At 48.8% G+C, this 21093-nt stretch overlaps 1 long non-coding RNA gene across 1 annotated transcript; it reads left to right on the top strand.

Annotated features, from left to right (window-relative positions):
- Window positions 1-410: 410 nt before the first annotated feature.
- Window positions 411-20890, top strand: LOC311588292. The gene is made up of 4 exons (XR_014776138.1): window positions 411-678; window positions 1430-1549; window positions 4672-4814; window positions 20421-20890. It is a non-coding gene; the product is annotated as an uncharacterized lncRNA (long non-coding RNA).
- The last annotated feature ends 203 nt before the right edge of the window (window positions 20891-21093 follow it).

Below are 21093 nucleotides of genomic sequence, written 5' to 3'. Positions count from 1 at the left end.
CCGGTTTCTTCCATTAGAAGCATGGTGTTCAGCCCCCTTCCTATCTGGATGCCCGTTCTATTCTATTTGTCAGCATCCTGTTTAACTCCGTCAGCTCACAGTGAACACCATACATCAAGGATGGTGTGGCGCCCACAGGATCTTCCTCTGTGATGACTTCCACATTTCTCATTCCATTTGTTTTCTACAAAGTTTGTAGTCAATTAAAATTCTTGTGTCTTTTGTGCATCCGTTTCCTATATTATGGGCATCTGGATTTGGTTGGGGGTTTTTTTTTGTTTGTTTGTTTGTTTGTTTGTTGATTTTTATTTTTTGCACGTCAAAGATTTTGCAATTAAAGCTAAACTTTTAAACACCTTATTTTATTAGATTTCCTTTAACCCTCGGCCACTACTAGTTTCCTGTAGTTGCTGTAACAAATTATCCCAAGCCAAATGGCCTAAAAACACTTAACTTGTAGGCCTGGAGATCAGAAGTCCAAAATGGATTCCAATGGATGCTTTGCAGCTATTTTCTCAGGATTGAAATCATTCCCCTGACTGAAGGAAGGAGGGAGACATGTAAGATTCAGGAAGCTCACGAAGCATACAAGATTCAGAACGTCCACTTCTTAATGGTCTGTAAGCACTGGCCAGTTGCTGGGAAAGAGGACACTCCGTGGCGCTGCCTACAAATCAGGTAGGGATTGTAGCTTTTGGGAGTGGTTACTCGTGCTGGGGTGGGCTTTTCAGTGAATCCGCTGCCTTTGACTTACCTATTCTCCTGCAAGTAACCCCAATAACTGCTCCATCAAAACACATGCAGAAAGACAACCGCAGGATGTTTTCTCTCATATGTAGCTCCTATAGATTTTAATTTTTATATATGTTTATGGGGGAGGGCTATGGGTATAGGTATCAAAACCAGACATGAGACCACAAGAAGGGGCACAAAACCTCTCATTCACTTCTCCACAGTTTCATCCCCTTATACAATGTATTCTCATCATGACCACTCCCAACCCCCCCTTTCTCTTTCCCAGACCTCCATACATGCCTGCCTCCCACCTCAGTGTCCTCCCCTGTCTTGTTAGTTTGTAGTCCACTAAATCCAACTGTTGCTGACTGATACTGTTGATTTCATCTGGAGCAGTAACCACAGCTGCAGTGAGTTCAGGAGTGTCCCAAAGACAGCATTTCACCACGGTAATCCCCACCTCCGGCACTTGCATTCTTTTTTGGCCTCTGTTCTTCAGTGTCCTGTAAGTCTCATGGAATGATTCTGTTCTCACTTCTCTGTACACACACACACACACACACACACACACACACACACACACACACACATTGGCACATCATAGCAAATGCTGTCAGTACCTGTATCTCAGGTCTTTCTCAGTATAGAACATTCTAGACCCCAGTGCCCATGTGTATGTTTATTTTCCCAACAGGTTTCTCTGGTCACAGAGGCTCTGGAAACTTGTCTGAGAGGAGCTGTGCCTGGTTGGTGTTGTAGCCCTGGGAACCACACTTGCTGGTGACAGGGAGCAGCACCCCATTTTGGAGAGGAGGTAAGGGCTCTACAAAGAGACAAGGTAGCATGTCTAGAAAGGCTGGTGTCAGGCTAGAGAGGGGAGAGGAAGGGTGTGGAGAGCTTGGGAGGGAGGCTACAGTTGTCTTAAGTCTCACTGTGGCTGATGTCGGCTGCGGAGAGATGTGGGAGCTGCTGAACACATTGGCATGGGCAGATGTGGACTAAAATTTTGATGAAAGAAATTTTCATCAAAAAATTTCTTATCGGCTGGGCGTGGTGGCGCACGCCTTTAATCCCAGCACTCGGGAGGCAGAGGCAGGCGGATCGCTGTGAGTTCGAGGCCAGCCTGGTCTACAAAAGCGAGTCTAGGACAGCCAAGGCTACACAGAGAAACCTTGTCTCAAAAAACCAAAAAAAAAAATTTCTTATCACAAAAATGGGTGTGGAATGAGACAAGATACCTCGAAAGTGAGCTGAGGCTGTGCCATAATCCTTAGTCACCGCCAGGGAGCCTTGCCTGTCACCATCTTATAGATGGACGGTAAAATTCTATGTCCTTGATGGACAGCCAGGGTCACCACCAGGCACCTTGCTCTTTGCCATCTTATAGATGGACAGTAAAGTGCTATGTCCTTGATGGACAGCCAGGGTTACCCCTGAGTCTCTGCTGTTAATTTAGAGTCACCAGAAGCTGGGATCCCCTGGCAGGGGTGTGGAGTGCTCGTTTACACCTAAAGAGGGTTGGGAGCACCTGGGCCTCCTGAACACATAGGGGACAGCACTGGCCCTTCTCCCAGGCCTGTGTCTGGGGAATCTAGGACCCTGTGCCCAAACTTCCATTCTCTTAGGCCAGGGCTCCAGGGCCCTCACGACACTTTCACATATGTGTATAATTTCGTGGTTTATATTGGTCGTTCTCTGTCTTTAATTAAATTCCTTTTGGAAAAAAATCCATCTTCACAAAACCAGGGGCTTAGCTTTTTTTTTTTTTTTAAAGTTTTGTTTTTTTGCTCCATCTGTGCCATGGTTTGAAGCCGTTTGTGACTGATGTTTATGTTGCAGACAGAAGGCACCTGCCTAAGCTATGAGAGGGAGGTGCAGTGGGGTGCAGAGTGAGGTGGCAACATGAGACAAGACAGGTGACAGAACCGACAAAAATTCCTGAACCTTGAGCTTACATCATCTTCACCCAGATGCCCATATACAGGGAGCCTCCCAAAGCATCAAGACCCCCACAGCTCTCAGCTCCCACCCCCTTCGGTTTCCCTCCTTCCTCATCCTGTGTGGTCACATCTCAGTCTGGATGCTCTACCATCAAAGGCAGAAAGACAAAACTGGCCTGTCGCACTATATTTGTCTTGGTAGAGCTTGTTCCTAGGAGGGCCTCCTGGGCCTCCCCAGCCAGGAATAGCACGGAGTCTACACAATCAGCCCGCCCACCTGCCTGCCCGCCAGACCCTCGAAATTGCTTGTTTTTATTAAAATTCTTTTTGCACACGCAGTCCCGGATTGTGTGTGGATCTTGGATGAGGCAGTGTGCAGGACCTGAGGAAAGGACGGCCACAGGTTTAGTTAGCCTGCCATTTCAGGGTAATAGAGAATGGAAGCCCATCATAGAGACCCAAGAGTGATGTCCCAGAGCTGGACAGGGCATGACACCAGAGCCACAGAAGGCAGGCTTTTACTGGGCCTGAGTGGCCAACCCCAAAGGTATGGTAAGTGCTAAGGAACATCACCGGTGCAGGAGACTGGCACCCTGCCTCTCAGTGCTACCTGCAGCTTCCTCAGAGTGACAGACTTTCTACTTGGCACCAAGCAGGCAAGTCACTGAGGAGGTATGGCTGCCTTGGCCTTTTCTAGATTTTCTCATGTGCTGGCCTGGTCCCTGGCTCCAAAGTCCAGGTTCCTTAGGGCTATGGGTGTCACTTCCCTAGGCCCAGACATTCTTTGTCTGGGCTTGGCGGGGGATGCAATGGCTCCAGACTCCAGAGTCAAATCTATTTTGCATGGTTGGGCTTCAGCGAAAAAGATTCTCAACCCATCACTCAGTGCAATTTACCTGGAGACAGACTTCTTTCTTGGCCTCTTCATGTCCACCCTCATGGACACCGAAGCCAGTCCTTCTCCAGGGAGGGTCTAGGTGAGGTAGACAGAGGATGGCCTATGTGGCATCAGAGCTTCTCGGCCTATGCTTCTCAGTGTTAGAGTGAAGGGCCAGGGCTGTGTTCCCAACAGTCTGGCAGTCTGGCAGTCTGGGCTATGAGCCCCTGCTGGTGTGACCCTCCTCCCCACACAGGAGACCTACCAGCTGGGGTAGAGGGGACAGGATAGGGGGAGCAGACTTCAAGTCAGGAAACTGCCTACATCCCAGGATCCTCAGGCAAAGGTCAGAGTGGAAAAGCACACACTCCAAGCTGCATCCAAGGGAGGAAGGGAGGAGCAGTGGAGCTGAGATGCTTATCCCAGGCCTGGACCCCCACCCCCCTCCCTTTGGTACAAGCTGTGTGGTAGACACAGCCATTGTGCTCTGGTGGAAAACCATACAGAGCCAGAATTTCCCACCTGGCTCCCAGGAGAATGCTGCAAGAGAAACTCAGTTCTCAGTGTGTGGGGAAACTGAGGCACAGTGAGATGGAAGTTGTTCTAGACAAGGCCAAAGTGTCAGTGTATAGGGCATTTGACAGAGGAAAGGCAGGGTTGGCACAGAAGGGTGGTTAGAGTAAGGGAGGAGGGCTTGGTGGGGTCCTCCCCCCCAACCGGGAGAGCTGAAGCCTTGATGAGATGGAATGGTATGAGGAACACAGGCATTGGGGAGCAGCTGGCAGCCAAGACCTTATCTTCACCCCATTCTTGTCAGGGGTGCTCCCAGCAACAGGGCTTCTTTTTCCCTGTCATCAGGAATCAACTTGGCCCTCTTGGCACCATGCTGACCTGACTACAGGCTGGTACTATGCTGGCCTGGCCTGGGGAAGCCTGGGAGCCACCACCACCACCACCAGCAGCCGCCTACTGTCCCCTCCCCCCACCCCACCTCAGGCTTTTGGAGCCAGAGCAAGGCCTTAGAGCATGCGAGCTGCAGGCACTTCACGGGAGTTTTGATGATGAGCGCCTGTGCATTTGGAACCTATTATTTAATCACTAATTTCCTCCTCCCGCCAGCCCCTTCCACTTCGTCTCAGCTCGGCGCCCCCGCCCCAGATTAGATCTCCACGTGATGCTTTGCAGTGATCCCTGACCAGGCTTCTGTGCTGGGAGAAAGAGAGGACAGCCATAACTGCGGCCCAGAGCTGCTCAGTCTACAGGTACAGAGATGGGACAGAGCAATCCAGACCTGGATCTCCAGGGCGGGGGTGGAGTGGGGTGAGGGGGCTAAGGAGACCAGACCATGACCCCTGAAACTTGAGTGTGAGCTGTGCCTGCTCAGGGAGGATGTTAGAGCTAGTGTCTTCTAGAAGTTCAGCTTGGTCTAGCCAACACCCGGAAACTTTATTACCTCCATGGCCCTGCCCCCTTGAGGATGGGTGAGAAAGCCAGCGCCACTTTGAATAAGGCTGATTCAGCTCCTCCTAATGTACTGAGGACCTTCCTCCACGTCTTGCCCAAGCCTAGCCCAGCACCAGGTGTGGCTTCCCTCTTAGACACTTTCAAGCAATTGAAGAACAGATTAGATCATGACAGGTTGTGTGTGTGTGTATGTGGGGAGGGTGACCTCAACACAGGGCTCTCCAGGACACAGGAGTGGTGAGGGGAGGTCCTGTCTACTTACTCTTCATTCCTGTCTCAGAGACCTGAGAAGTAGGCTTGTGCTCAGCCTCATATTCCTAGGGTGGGAGAAAGTTCACTGGAATTAGAAAAGAGAGAATGAGAAGTATTTATTTGGTGCCTTATGTGTACCCAGCCTTGATCGCATTTAGTAGTGTTTACACATCTGTCATCAGTCACAATCCCCACCACTATCATCACTGTTATCACCAACACCATCACTAACTCCAACACCATCACTAACACCAATATCATCACCATCCCTGCTATTTCCACCACCACCACCACCACCACCAACAGCACTATCACCACCACCACCACCACCACCACCACCACCAACAGCACTATCACCACCACCACCATCACCGCCACTATTCTCATCACCATCATCATCATCACCATCATCATCATCATCACCATCACCATCATCATCACCATCACCATCATCATCACCATCATCATCACCACCATCATCATCATCATGATTATCGCACCTTCACCATTATTGTTGCTGCCATCATCACATATCACTATCCTTCTCAAAACTACTGTCTTCACCATCACTCTCTCGCCATCATCCCTGTCACTGCCATCAGCGGCAGGACAGGCAGTAGCACTAACCTTTGTAGACTGCTTTTATGTGCCAAGCAGTGCCCTGGGCTCTTTACCCTGTCATCCCACGGTGACCCTCCAATAGATCTGTGAAGTTCAATTTACAAGCTTACTCAAGCTCCCGTTTGGTAGCTTTCTGAGTCAGAGGTGACAGGAACAGGATCTGACGACTATGCTTTTCTCAACATCTCAAGGGCTTCTAGCCATGAACCTCATGAACTGAGTGCAGGTCAGCCCTTCTTTCCCTTCAGATCCAGAAAGGGCTGGCCAGCCCAAGGACATGCTGGAGAATCTCAGGATGAGCTAGAAGAGAGACCGAGGGATCCCTTTGCCTGTGTCCCATGCATAGCTTCCTCCCTCATCCCCGACCCCAGCACACAGTTGCTTTTCCCAGGCCTGACATTGCTCGCCTCTTCTCTCAGACATGTCCCTTCCAGGCTGAGACCCGTCACTCTCCCTGTATTGTTCTCTAGGTTCCTAGAGATGGGATTTTGCTCTTCCATCTGAGAAATTCTTGAAGGGAGGCAGAGTATCAGGAACAAGGATGAAGGGAGGGCTACAGGGTGGATGGGTTTCTACTCTGTACTCCATTGCCTCCCACCATATATGTAGGAGTAGGAGGCCAGAGGGCTAAGCCTCCTCCTTCTCTCACTTACCCACCATACCTCCACTGATTGCCAGTGGAGCCTGTGGATGGATGGATGGATGGACGGATGGTGGTGGTGGTGGTGGTGATGATGATGATGATGATGATGATGTTGATGATGTTGATGATGATATGATGATGGGGAGGAGAAGAAGCAGTGATGATGTGGTGGTCATGGTGGTGGTTGTAATAGTGGTGGTCATGGTGGTAATGGTAGTGGTGGTGGTGATGGTGATTGTTTCCTAGCTTTGAGTTCTAACCAACAGTCCTGGCACAAGGTGAGTCCCATCTCCCACTCCCACTAGAAAGGCTGAAGCCAGGTACTTCATTCCTTGAAGGAATTTAAAAATCTAGATTTCATAGGTGGGCCATGGCTATCTGACCAGGGACAGAGATACTTAGCTTGGTCTTCAAAGCTAGGGTGAGGAAATTTATCCCAGTGGTGCCAGAAGCCATTCCTAAGGTTCCCTCTGCAGAATCTCTGGTTGTTTTCTGGGTTTCTGGGTCCATCTTTCTTGTGTGCAGTTCTGGAAGAAACCTAGTAGCCTTTCTTTGCTTGGATCATCTTAAGTTTCTGTCATTTTGGGGTCTCAGGGCCTCTCTTCACTGCCCTCACCTGTACTTTGGCCTCTATTTGTCCTACAATCTACACACACAGAAACAAGGCACAAAGCTGACATTCTGTCTGGCTCCAATACTGGCTTCCCACTGAGACACATGCTGTTTTCTAGAAGGGCATTGGTGAGAATGAAGACGTGTGGTGTATGAACAGGTGGCCTTTTGGAGGTCACAACCAGGGCTGAGTCCCAACCCTACTCTTTTGTGAGAGGTAGAGGGTGTGTTTAATATACACCACAGTTTTCACATCAGCATGGTAAATGTTATGCCTTACCAGGTGTCATAAAAATCCATTGAGATGCTTGATAACCAAAATGCACTTGAGGGGATGCTCAGCCTGTCATGGCACTAACATCTTCCATCTAACTACCATCTCTGTCTTTTCCTTCTCTCTGTCAGCACTCTTTGCTGTGAGAGCCTGCCACCACTCTACTAGAGGTCAGAGTACCTTTGCTAACCTTCAGCAATCTTGGTGACTCTGTGGCTCATAGGACGCTAGAGATGAGATGTAGGTTGCATGTCCTTTATCCAAGATGCTTGGCGGAGTTTCAGACTCTCAAGTTGTTAAAATGCTGGAATATTTGCACATATGTAATAGATACCTTGGGGACAGAGGCCAAGTCTACACACAACATCCATTTACACTTCAGAGGCTGTAGACACATCAGCTGAAAGTAATTAAATGTGATATTTCAAATGACTTTGTGCATGAGTCAAAGTTTCACGGTATGGAATTTTCTACTTGTGGCATCTTGGCACAAAGAAAAATATGGATTTTTTTTTTTTTACCGTTTTGGATTTCAGATCTTTGGATTAGAAGATGTTCAATACATAAAAGCAGAGATTTGAAATCCCTTTACACAGTTGACTCTACCTCTATGGGATTCTATCATTAAGAAAAAGGTAGGTCCGCGGGTTGGGGGTAGGATTGGAGCAAACAAAACAGACCCGTCTGAAGCTTGGAGCTGAATCCAGATGATCCTCAGCTTGTGTGAGTGAGAAGAAATGATTATTGTTTTAAACCGCTGAGTTCTTGAGATGATTTGCTACGTAGCAACCCCGAGGCAACCACTGACTGATGCACTCCCTGTGCAGCAGAGTTGATGATAGACAGCGCAGAGACGGTAGAGTCTGGTTTCTGCTGTGCTACGAAGACGTAATTTATCTATTGCTCTGCTCTGCTGTCCTGATGTGTGGGAACCGTTCTCATCATTGCCATCTGGATCTTGCACCTCTGCACATGACACATGACGTCTGCGCTTCACATTGGGAGGCAGAGGAAAGGTGAAGGGTGAAGGGTGAAGGGTGAAGGACTCGGGCGAGGGCTACCGAGGAACACCCATTAGTCTGTAGCTTCCATAGGCTTTCCCAGAAGCTCCTTTCACGGGATGTTCTTCCTTCTTGTTCTGCTTTCATTACCCAGAGTGATGTTTTAATACCAACCACTATGCTCAGAGTTCTAGTGAGCTGATTTATTTCTACATGTTTCCCCCCCAAATGTGTGCATGTGAAGGCCAGAGGAAACCCTTGGGTGTCATCCTCAGGTTTTGTCATCCACCTCCTTTTGAGACAGGTCTCTCATTGGCCTGGAGTTGGCTGATTACTCTAGGATGACTGGCCAGTGCAACCCAGGGATCTGTCTATCTCTGCCCAATGAATGGTGGGATTGCAGATGCATGGCATCGCACTCAGAATTTGTATGTGGGGTCTGGGGCTCGAACTTGAGTCCTTGTGGTTTTGAGGCAAATACTATATAATGGGCTGTCCAATTGGGCCAGCAATCTGGTGACTGTTCAGGCTTCCCTGAAGAGACTCACAATTCTGATGGTAAGGGAGCAAAGGTGCCCTGATTTATCAAAAGCCTACTGTATGCCAGAGTTGTTTCTGGGGATGCACGGGTGCAGGGATACTGGCCTGGTGCTGAGGAAAGAAGAAAACCCAGAGGAGAATAACAGGAAAGCATGCCCCTCCCTTGCTTCAGTCCTGCATGGAGGGATGCCTCCTCAGTGGGCTTTGCTCTGCCAAGTAAGAAGTGTACCCGGGGACCATTCCTGCCTTGGTCCAGTGCCCCCACCTTCCTTTTTCATGCCCCACAGCCTGCAGGACATATGGCACTGACAAGGAGGGTCTACTCTGAATGAGTTAGATGCAGACTGACTGGCTTCAAGGCACAGAGAGGCCTTTTTTCTTTCACACTCAGAGGTAGTATTCTGGCTGCTGCCTGTAGCAGCTGCTGTCCAGAGGTCCATCTTCCATCACTCAAGTGGAGAGAGGGAGCTTGAGGTTTCGCCAAATGCCCTTTTCCTCATGGTGGCTTGGTTCTGGTCATGAATGAGACCTACAGCAAAGGGATAGGTCTTTCCAGATGTGGGGTCCACTCTGGATCCATGTTTTTAACTTGTGCAGCGAATTCCTCTTCTGGACCCGCTGCCCTCTCCTTCTGCCCCCTTTTCCCTCTGACCCTAGACTATTGCTTCCTCCATGCCCTCTGATATAACCTGCAGCAGTCTCTGTCTTTCTGCTAGGGCAGCAGCAGAACCTCTTAGTGAATGACACAGGCAGGCTGACGATAAATGCAGGGACAAAGGACTAGTCACAAAGATACTGAAATTCTGCCACCTACATTGGTGGCCATATATTTCTCTATGCATGTGTGCATGATCGTGTTTGTGCAGATACACATGTATGCATAGGTATGTGAAGGCCGGAGGACAACTTTGGGTGTCACTCCTCCAGGGCTGTCCACTTTTTGTTGTTGTTGTTTTTGAATCAGTCTTTCGGTGGGACCTAGGGATCACCCATTCAACTAGGCTGGCCAGCAAGTGCTGGGATTTGTTTCTCTCCTTCTCTCCCTCCTCCCAACACTTGGGCTATAAGCATGTGCCACCATGCCCAGGGTTTCCCCCTCCCCCCTTTGGGGGTTAATCTCAGGTTCTCATATTTTTAAGGCAAACACCTTGCTGACGGAGCCATCTCCCAACCCCCGTCCATGGTGGCCATATATTTTAGGGTAACATGAGCAAGGCTGGGAAAGCCTAACCTATCTAAAGTTCTATTCCATCCTGAACAGAGGCAGGGAAGAAGGGTAGAGACTAAGGGATGCAATCGGCTCATCATGACATCTTGGTATCTGCTGTGCCAGGCGCTGTCCTTGGTGCTGGGACCCAAGGCAGGAACCAGGTGTTTCTTGGCTACTGTCCTGGTCGAGGGGCAGTCAGAGAAGGACGGGGAGATCATGGGACCCTCCCCCGCCCCCCTAGCAAGCCATCAGTGGTACAAAGTAAGAAGAACATAGCAAAGGAGAGTTTTTGTCTGGATATGCTGTAGTGGGGCAAGAAAGATCCCTGTTAGGGATCAGGAAGGACTAGGGGGCCGATCTTGGAAACCTGGATACTTCTCGAGACCTGAAGACCATCATTGATGAATTACAATATGAGATGGGGTTACAGCTAGTGGGTGGATAGCACTAGAGTTGCGATGTAAGAGACAAGGCAGGCCTGGAGCCCCAGTGACATCAGGTTTGGGGTATGTCTGGTTCCCAGCAAAGCTAGGGGTGCCTGGAGAGAAGGTGATCAACTCAAGAAGCCACTAAGTCCACACAGCACCCAGGGTGCTGTACGTCTTCTTTTCAGGGAGAAGTCAAAGCCAGAAACCCTGCTGCCCCTTCCTGTCACTCTTCCATGCTTGAGATTCATGCTTAACGTTTCCTAGAGGGAGGCTGCAGTAGGCATGAGGACACGGGAGTAGAAAGGCGCTATTGACCGAACTGAGCTCCAGGCTAGAGTGGGAAGAGACAGGGGGACCAGATAGAGGGTAGGTTCAGACATGATAGACGCACCCTCCCCACTTCCCACCAAGCCACCCAACACGCTCACCTCCTCCTGCACCCACAGAGCCCGCTGACTCTCTGCTCTCACTCTCTGGGTTTTCCTGAGAGGCCTTAGGGAGTCTCATCTAAAAGGGCCACCCCATTATGGCTGGCTGCCATGCGCTGGCTCTAACAGTAGCTATAGGCCCCCAGCAGCCCCCATGTGGAACATCCAGACCTAACTTGCATTCCCCGCTCTGCTCCGGAGCCAGACAGGATCCTCTTTCTCGGCCCCTTAGTTCGGGGCCTCCCGCGGATCCTTGCCCATGGCCTCCCTCTGGCCTTCAAGGCATGGCTTCATTTTCTTTGGCTGTCTTCTTTTCCTCTTTCCACGTACCTGGTTGGCTTCCAGGATCAGCCGAGGTCCAGACTTGACTCCATGGAAATAGAGATAGACACAGTCCCCCTTTTTATTTAATTTAGTAAAGAATAAGAAAAAAAGAAAGAAAGGCGAATTCTTGGCAGGGGTGGTACCTTCCAAGCCAGCACTAGGAGACCCCACGGAAGATGCTGGAAGCAAGATTCTCCTGTCCACACTCCAGTGTCCCCCACCCCCACCCCCACCTCCTCTCAAGTCTCCTGCTCTGACAGACTTCAGGCCTTACATTGCCCTCTGCCTCTCACCTCCTAGGCGTTCCCTCCCTCCCAGCCCACCCCCCCCCCCATGGCCATAGCCCTTGCCAAGGCCTGGCATTGACACATGGCTCAGCCCCTGCCTGGGGCCCTCTCAGCTCCAGCGACCTCTGGATGCCCCTCCCAGGCCCACCACACACTGTGGGCTGTTCCAGCCGAAATTCCCTTCCACCGTGGAAAGAGGAAATGAGAGCAGGGGTGGGGGCAATGGATGGCGGGGGGGGGGGGGGGGAGGTGGGGGGGGGGAAGAAAATGAAATGGGACTGAGTCCTGAAGGAAAGGGAGGACTGAGGGAAGAAAAGGAAGCCAGGGCCAGCCACTCAGCCGAGGAAGCATTGAGGGCCACAGAGGGAGGTTGTCAGGACAGACCCTGGAGAACTCCAGGATGTCTAGGGTCTTGCTTTGGCCTGCACTTGTGTCTGCCCCCCCCCCCCCCGCCACCCGCTGCTTTGGCCTGCACTTGTGTCTGCCCTGCCCCCACCCCCACTTCTTCTGGAACGGGAATTGCTGCTCACTTGTCCAAACACCCAGAGACTTCTGAGCTGCTGCGGAGGCGAGGAGAACTGTATAGGCTAGCCAGGGCCAGAGAGGGCGTCACAGGAGGAGCCTAGAGAGGCACACGTTCTTGTAGCTCGGCTTCTCTCTTCACTCCTTCTGGTCATTTCCTCCCAGATCCTTGCATCTCACTTCCCACCCTTAGGGCCACTTTGCCCCCTGTGTGTGTGTGTGCATGCATGTACACGCGTGAGGGCATGTGTGTGTGTGCGTGTGTGCTTACTTATGTGTGGATACATGAGCGCGTGTATGCTTTCATGCACATATGCGCATAGGTCAATTTCATGTGTCATTCCTCAAAAATGATCTTCCTTACTATTTTTGTGTGTATGAGTGTTTTGCCTGCATGTATGCATGTGCCTGGTCCCTGGGAAGGGTCAGAAAAGGGTGTCGTATCTCTTAGAAATTGAGTTATGGACAGCTCTGAGCCACCATGTGGGCACTTGGAACCTTTGTAAAAATGGCCAATTTTTTTTTTTAGAGAGGCTCATTCATTCTCGTTGTGTTGGACTGGCTGGCCAACAAACCTCACAGGCCCTCCTAGCTCTGCTTTCCCATCTCTGGGGTTATAGGTGCACAATGCCTGACTTTTTTTTTATCCTGGGAATAAAACTCAGGTCTTTGTGCTTTCTGATTACCTTTACCTGCCAAGCCAATTCCTCACTGTGTGCTTTCTAAAGTGCACCTGCTGTGCTACTCCTATAAGATACTGGTTCTCTGAGGACATGCTCCTACAACCCACTTCTGTTTTCAAGTACACGGTTCCCTGGCATGGTTGCCATGTGGACGAGAACAGGACATGCTCTTGCTTGTCCCAAGTTGAGGCCAGGCCGATAGATAATGGCAAGGTCATTTCATGCAGGGAGCTGGCTTCAGCTGAGGGGCCCAGAGAATACAGCTTTCCACCAGTGGCTCCTTCATGACTTCTGATGAAAATTGCCACAGGGCAAAGTTAGATGGACTTGCTTCATCTTGTGAGTTTTTTTTTTTTACAGTTTTATTATGACATAATTTACATGCCATAAAACTCATTCCCACCATCAGTGTCACTGGTGACTTTAGTAAATTCACTCAGTTGTGCAATCCCCACCACAACCCAGTTCCAGAAGTTTCTGTCAGCCACTCAGCTTTCCCAGTTTGAGGAGTTTCCTTCCCTTCCTAAATAAATAGGATCTTCATCATAAATAGGATCATTTTCTACTGGGAGAGAAATTAAATTGAGTCATTTGCACCTCGGTGTGAATTAATTGACTACATTTATTTCTTTTATAAACACATTAAGTAAATATTTAGTGTTGTTTCTAGCATTGCTGGAAGAAACCTTAGCCAGGAGCAGGTCCCTGTGCGGAAATGGCTGTTTATGGGGATAAGAGGATGGCTCAGTGGATAAAGCTTTTGCCTTGCAAGTTTGTGGACCCTGAGCTCACCCTTCTCGAAACCCATGTAAAAACTTCAAGTGTGGTTGGGTGTGCTTGTGATCCTAGAGCCAAGCAAGCAGAAACAGGCAGATTCCTGAGGCTCCCTGGACACCCAGTCACTTGGTGAATAGACCTTTGTCTCAAAAAGATAAAGTGTATGCAATGGATAGGTGACAGCTGGGGCTGATCTCTGGCCTCTGCGCGCACACACACACACACACACACACACACACAGAGAGAGAGAGAGAGAGAGAGAGAGAGAGAGAGAGAGAGAGAGAGACAGAGACAGACAGAGACAGAGAGAGACAGAGAGAGACAGAGACAGACAGACAGACAGACAGACAGACAGACAGACAGACAGACAGACACACACAGAGAGAGACAGAGACAGTCAGATATACACACATACACACAGAGAGACGGATAGACAGACAGACAGAGGCAGAGAGTGAGTGAGAGAGCGAGAGTGAGAGAGAGTGAGTGAGAGAGAGAGAGAGAGAGAGAGAGAGAGAGAGAGAGAGAGAGAGAGTGAGTTCAGCAGTCCTGTCTTGGTTTGACTCAGACAGACCTGAAACCTCCCTTGTCAACTCTTGGGATCTTGACTAGAAATAGCAAATATTTGCATGAGAGTGCATGTGAGCTTGTTAGTATGAGTTGTCCATGGCCAGGTATGGTAAGCTTGAATGGTTCAAGACGTGTGAGTCAGGCTAACAATCCAGTTTAGCATCCCACTGCAGCAGATCATCCTTGGGAATAAGGGTCATACTGCAGGAAGTGACTGGATTGACACACTGGGCAGCATGGAGGAAAGACTAGGGGCTGGAATCAGGCTTCAGATAGCTTGAGAGAGAAGGCTGACCCAAGGCTCTTCCTCATGCCTTACGCTCCTTGCCACTGACACAAGCAAGGATGCACCCTAAACCCTAGATGTGCAGGTAACAGGCATTGAAAGTGCCAGCCTCTTCTCGACCCCAAGGTGTGAAGAAATGCCTCAGGGACTCTTTCTTTGGTCCTTGAAGAAGAGAAAAGGGTGGGTGATGGTATAAACATGGTCCTCGAAGCTTTCAACTTTGATTACAAGATGCACTGTTAATTAGCATGAAATGGCTATCCCGTTTCTGATTGGGCGATGCTTAGAAACCATTGCTATCATTCATCATTGAGTCTAAATGATGTGATACTGACTCTCATTCCACCAACAAACCAACTATCCTTATTCCTCCCTGTTATCTGTTTCTAGCTACCTCCTCACCTCCTCACCCATCCACCCATCCATACCTCCATATATCCATCCATCCACACACACTTTTCTTCATCCTTCCCTTCCGCCTTTCCATCCCTCCCTCTACCCACCCATGCACTCACCCTTCCATCTAAGCCACCCTCTCATCTATCCATTCACCCATTCGTTGCATTTCCTATTAATTCCTTCTTTCCTATCTATCTATCTATCTATCTATCTATCTATCTATCCATCTAAACTGCCATCCCGACTCGATCTCTCCCTCCATTCGTATATCCATTGATTGCTTACCAAGAACCTCTTCAGTGAACATTTATGGGGAAGCTACAGGTGCCAGGCCTTACAGACACAATGCCAGAAGAGTCTTAATGCCTCCTTCAAGGAGTTCACCGTCTGGCAGGGAAAACAATGAGAACACACGTTCACAGTTGCAGAGTGTGTTTGTGTGTGCAAGAAGGGAATGCATACAGAAGAGACCATGAGCTGGGGACCCCAGATGAGCCTCAGTGAAGGAACGCTTTCCAAGAAAAGACTTCGAATGGAAGTAGTACCAGGTGAATAGCAATTGTGGTACAGGCTTCATTGGTGGCAGACTGTTCTTTTGGCAGGTAAGGCAAACCTTGGCTGATTCTGGGGTGCTGAAGGCAGGAGAGAAGGACGACTGACCTTCCCTCAGATCTTGGCATGCTGGAGGAAGCAGGCAGACAGGGTTTAGACTCAGAACCCAGGCAACAATGCCACACAATTGTCCAACCCCGAGAACAGTCCCTACTGGGGTTGCCAGTTATCAGATCTGTTATCAGAGGCTGGACGCTACCTGGATGACTTTCAGTTTATAACACAAAAGAGGTGAGATACGTGAGGGAGGAAAAAAAAATGTGCAGGCCAGTGAAAATGCACCCTGGGGCTGTTCCTGCCTGTGTCCTGGTGGATGGGAAGTGTTGGTCTAGAGGATCTCTAGCATTATGTGATGCTAATGTTCCATTTGTCCTGGTCTGGAAGCTGACGCACAAAGTCCTTCTCACCAAAGTAACGGTAAGCTGTGGGTGAAACCATGCCAGAGACCTTGGGTGAGTACAGATCCCACACATCCTCTAAGAGCCCAGGTCTCTGCCTTTAGGGCTCTGCTATCCGGTGAACAAAGAGAGCCTGTTCTTCTTCCTCCACAGTAGCAAAGAGGATACATAGGGAAAGTTATGGCTGTGAGTTCCAGACATTTATTGGACCCAAGAAGCCAGGTCTGGCCAAAGACAAGACCCACAGATCTCCTCAGCTGGCTCCGAGCATGGCCAAATGTCATCTAAATCTTCCCATTGGATCAAGTGTGCCACCACACTTTCACTTTTTCTTTCTTTCTTCCTTTCTTCCTTCCTTCCTTCTTTCCTTCCTTTCTTTCCTTCTTTTGTTTTTGTTTTGTTTTGTTTGTTTGTTTTTTGAGACAGCATTTCTCTGTGTAGCCTTGGCTGTCCTGAAACTCACTCTGTAGACCAAGCTAGCCTTGAATTCATAGAGCCGCCTGCCTCTGCCTCCCTAGTTCTGGAATTAAAGGGGTGTGCCACCACTGTCCGGCCAGGCTTTATTTTTCAAGCATGCTGATTGAATATCTAATATTTAAGTACCTTGGCCTGTGAAGCGCAGTGGAGATGCTGGCAGTACAATAATCCAAGTGTCTTAAGGGGACGGCATTTCCATAGGTGTCTGTGAAAAGGTAAGCACGGGTGAGCTAAGGCCCTGTCTTCATGACAGAGGAACCTTCCCCAGGAGCAAGCCAAACTCAAGGTCTGACTATAGAGACAGCTAACAATGCAGGCTACCCAGCTCTGCATGGTAGTGGTCAGTGCAACTTTGACCTCAGACAAGCCAGATAGAACATCTTCCCCTCTCTGAAGCAACCTCCCTTCCTGCCTGGATCCTCCTCTGCTTCCTGTGCAGTTCCCATGAGGCTGTGTACTTAAGATTTTTTTTTTCGTTTCCAGTAAGTCAAGAAAATGAAGGAAAACAAAGTCTCATACATCAAAAGTGCTGTAACTGCCACCTTGAGGAAGAAATATCATTAGCTAGCTCCCTTGAGAGCTACTATTTGTCCAGATGACCTTTTTGGTTGGGGGTTGGGAAATGTCATTTCTTTTCTCAAGATCGGTTACGGCAGGGTTAGTCAGATGGCTGCAGGTAAAGGTACTTGTCGCCAAGCCTGACAACCTGAGTTCAAACCCTGGGACTCACATGGAAATTGAGATGTGTTAAGTGATAACTGACTGTTAGAAGTTGTCCTTTGACCTCCACAAAAGTGCTGTATGTGAATGCGTGTGTATGCGTGTGCACGCACTCGTGCACACACACACACACACACACACACATTAATTTATTACATTTTTAAAAGTTTCTTTACTGGAGGCTACTCCTGGTCACAAATTACTGTATCAAGAGCAATGTCTGAACATAAAAATATCCACATAGGCACCATCATCTTCTCTCCAGTTTTGGATCATTGGCATCATGTTTTTATTTCTTTTTTTTTTTTCATATTTTTATTTCTTTCTCTCCCCCCCCCTTTTGGTACATATTTTATTTTATTTTTTATTATTTGTTTATTCACTTTACATTCTGGTCATAGCCCCATCCCTTCTCTCCTCCACTTCCCACCCTCTCTCCCTCTCCCCCAGCCCCCCTCCCCTCTCTTCCCATCCACCCCCCCACCCCCCCCCAACCCCCCCCCCAACCCCCCCCCCCCCCCCCCCCCGCTCATCAAGTCGCATCAAGAATGAATGCGTCCTCTTACCCTGTGGCCTGGCAAGCAGTCCTGCCAGGGGGAGGAGTGATCAAAAATCTGGCAACAGAATCCATGTCAGGGACAGGCCCCGCTCGCACTAAGAGAGGGCTCACATGAAGCCTGAGCTGCCCATTGGCTACATCTGTGTAGGGGGCCTATGTCTAGTCCTTGCATGGTCCTTAGTTGATGCTTTGGTTTCCACAGACCCCTTTGGTCCCTGGTTAACTGGCTCTGTTGGGCTTCTTGTGCAGCTCTTGTGAGCTCCAGGTCCTTTTCTCCTTCCTCCCTCTCTTTTCCCCAGGACCCCCTGCACATCGCCCAGTGTTTGACAATGAGTCTCAGCATCTGCTTTGAACCACTGTTGGGTGGAGCCTCTCAGGGGATGACTCTGCTAGGCTCCTGCCACGTGTGTCAGAGACTGTGCTCGGTAGTGCTCACTGACAGTCTTGCTCTGAAGCTTCTCCTTTCTTGAGTTCTTTGTTGCTGGGTTATGTTTTCAACCATCTTTCCTTCTTTCAGAGGAGGAACAAGAATGACCCCTAGCTACCTGATGGAAGCAACTTGCCTACTGGATGCTGTCACTGGGGTCTCCCATGGGACGCTTTTGTTGCCCTAAAATCCTCCATGCTTGCCTACTTCCTCCTCTTTCCCCACTTCCCCCAAATGACCAATCTTTTTCACTACATCTGAAGTTCAACCTTTTACCCAACTTTATGTGGTTAGCATAAATGGATGTTTAAGGCTCCCATTTTTTTTTCACGACTTGAAGATTCTTTTCTTTGTTGTTATTTATTTTGAGACAAGGTCTCACTCAGTAGCCCAGGCTTACCCAGATGTTGCTTTAAGACCAGTGTGAGATCAGGCTGGCTTCAAACTCATACACCCATCCTTCCTCCACTTTTGAGCGCTAGGTTACAGGTGTGCACCATGGTGTCCAGGTGCTCAGTTTCTTTTAGGACGGAATGACATTCCATCCTTGGGGAGTGCCTTTACTGGTGCTTCTTGGTTGCTTCCAGGTTTGAGCACTTTGATGCTCCAGTCATCCATGCATGTTTTTATGTGGATATATGCTATCAACTCATGTAAAAAGATGCAAAGGAGCCCAAGTCCTGGATTGTATGACAAGAGCATGTTTGGTGTTGTAAGGATCTGCCATACCATTTTCCACATATGATGGATGTGGATCAAGCTCTCGCATGCTTACTTTTTATCTGCACATTTTGAGTCCATTGAGCTCTTTTTTCTGCACTTTAAAAGTCAAGTTACATTCTTATGGTTAATTTTTAAAGGTTTCTGTATGTTTTCGATAGCAGTCCTTTATCGAATGCTTTGCATACAACAGTCCTTTTGTAAATATTTTCTGCCAGTCTGTAGCCTATCTTCTTATTTTCTGACAGTGTCATTTACAGAAAACTGTGACTTAATAAAGCATGGTCTATCAGGTATTTCTTTCATGGACTGGTGTTATATTTTGAAGGTTACTACCATTCCCAAGGTCATCGAGATTTCCTCCTCTGTCATGTTCTAGCATTTTACAGTTTGACATTTTAGGCCTATGAGTCCTTTTGAGTTAATTGGGGCAGGATGTAAAGTGATTTAGGTAGTGAATCATCTCTTCCCCTCTTCCTTTTTACACATGAATGTCCAAACGTCCCCACACTCTCTGTTGGGAGACCTTTGCTTTTTTGTACTGTATTTTTTCCTTTGCTGACCATCTTTCCACTTTAAAATCATGATGGACCTGTCTTGGTTATTGAAATTTTATATTAATTTTTTGAAAATTATTTTATGTGCATGTGTGAGTACCTACAAAGATATGCTCATATTTGGGCCAGGTACCAGAGGAAGCCAGAAGAGGGCATTGCAGGCCCTGGAGCTGGAGTTACAAGCAGTTGTCAGCACCAGATGGAGGTGCTGAGAACTGAACTCAGGTCTTCTGCGAGGGCAGTCAGTACGCTTAACCACTGGGCCATCTCTCCAGCCCCCTTTATAGTATGTCTACAAGCCAGTTGGTGCGTCATCATCTGACAGTCTGTCCCCTCTGATGATCTGTTGGCTTCCTTGGATCATCTGTCATTCCATGTAAACTTCCACACTGGGTTGTTAATATTCATGAGCTAACTCCCCAGCATTCCCACTGAGGCTGTATAGAGTCAAAGTCAAGGTCAGCCTGGGAAGCATCAGCATCCTGAACTTGTCGCCTTTCTATCCACGTGTGTTCTCTTTCAGTCGTTCTATATCTGTGGTTGCTATTCTTGCTTGTCATCTTGACTAACGCTGGAGTTTGCTAAGACCCAAGCAGTTGGGTACACCCGTGAGGGGTTGTTCCACAGGTTGGAAGACCCACCCTCAATCTGAGCCACACCTTCCATGGCAGCCTATGTAAAAGACACCAAAGAAGGAAGCTTTTACTTCCTGCCTGCTTGTCCTTACTCTCTCTAGCAAGTCTCTTCCTTTGCTGGCATTAGAGCCCACTGAAGACCAGCTGAGACATCCACCCTCGTGGATTAGATAAGTACTGAATTCTTGAACTTTGCATTCAGAGACCATCATTATTGGACTAGCTGGAGCACACCCTGTAAACCATTCTAATAAATTACACACACACACACACACACACACACACACGTGTACACACACATATATACACATATATGTGTACACACACGTGCACACACACATATACACACACACACACACACACACACATATATATACATAATCACTTTTGTTCCTCTGGGTAACCCTGACTAATACAACTTCATTATTCTTTTTTCTCACAGGAACAGGCTCCACACCAAGTTTAAAGAAAGCTCAGCTTCCTTCCATGGATCAACTCACAGCTCAGTGCTACGGTTTGATTGTATTTTCTCCAAAATTGATGTTAAAAGGTATTTCCCATGGTGGTAGCCTTAGAAGAGCCCGGGGGGGGGGCAGTGAATTCCCACAGTCCTAGCGGTCTGGGAAGAGCAGAAGCAGGAGGGTCCTGAGTTCATTATGAGATGGTCTCATGCCTCCTGCCAAAGGGCTGGGGCCTCTGGGGGAAGATTCAAAGTCACAGTGGTTCTCCTCCATGCTGGGTGGGCAGTAAACTCCGTTGTCCTCCTACAGGAAGGCACTGCCACTCGAAGTCGAGGCCCTTGCAGGCCTCTACACACATTCTTTGCAGTGTGTAGAGTTTTAACTGATTCCTCCAGACCTCATTCCACAAGACTGATACCTGTGGTCTGGTCTGTGGCTGTCCTATTCAGACCTGTGGTGGAGGTGGGGGGGGGGGCGCCTGCTCCCCTGGAGGCTTCCTGCAGGGCCATATGTATTTTACAAAGTTCAGATGGCTCAGAGGTTAAGAGCACTGTCTGCTCTTCCAGAAGTCCTGAGTTCAATTCCCAGCGACCATATGGTGGCTCACAGCCATCTATAATGTGATCTGGTGCCCTCTTCTGGCCTGCAGGTGTA

This window comes from Acomys minous (genome assembly GCF_964271855.1).
Source record: "Acomys minous genome assembly, chromosome: 17".
Classification (NCBI taxonomy): domain Eukaryota; kingdom Metazoa; phylum Chordata; class Mammalia; order Rodentia; family Muridae; genus Acomys; species Acomys minous.
The sequence above is the reverse complement of the archived record's forward strand: the minus strand, read 5'-3'. Positions and strand labels throughout refer to the sequence as shown.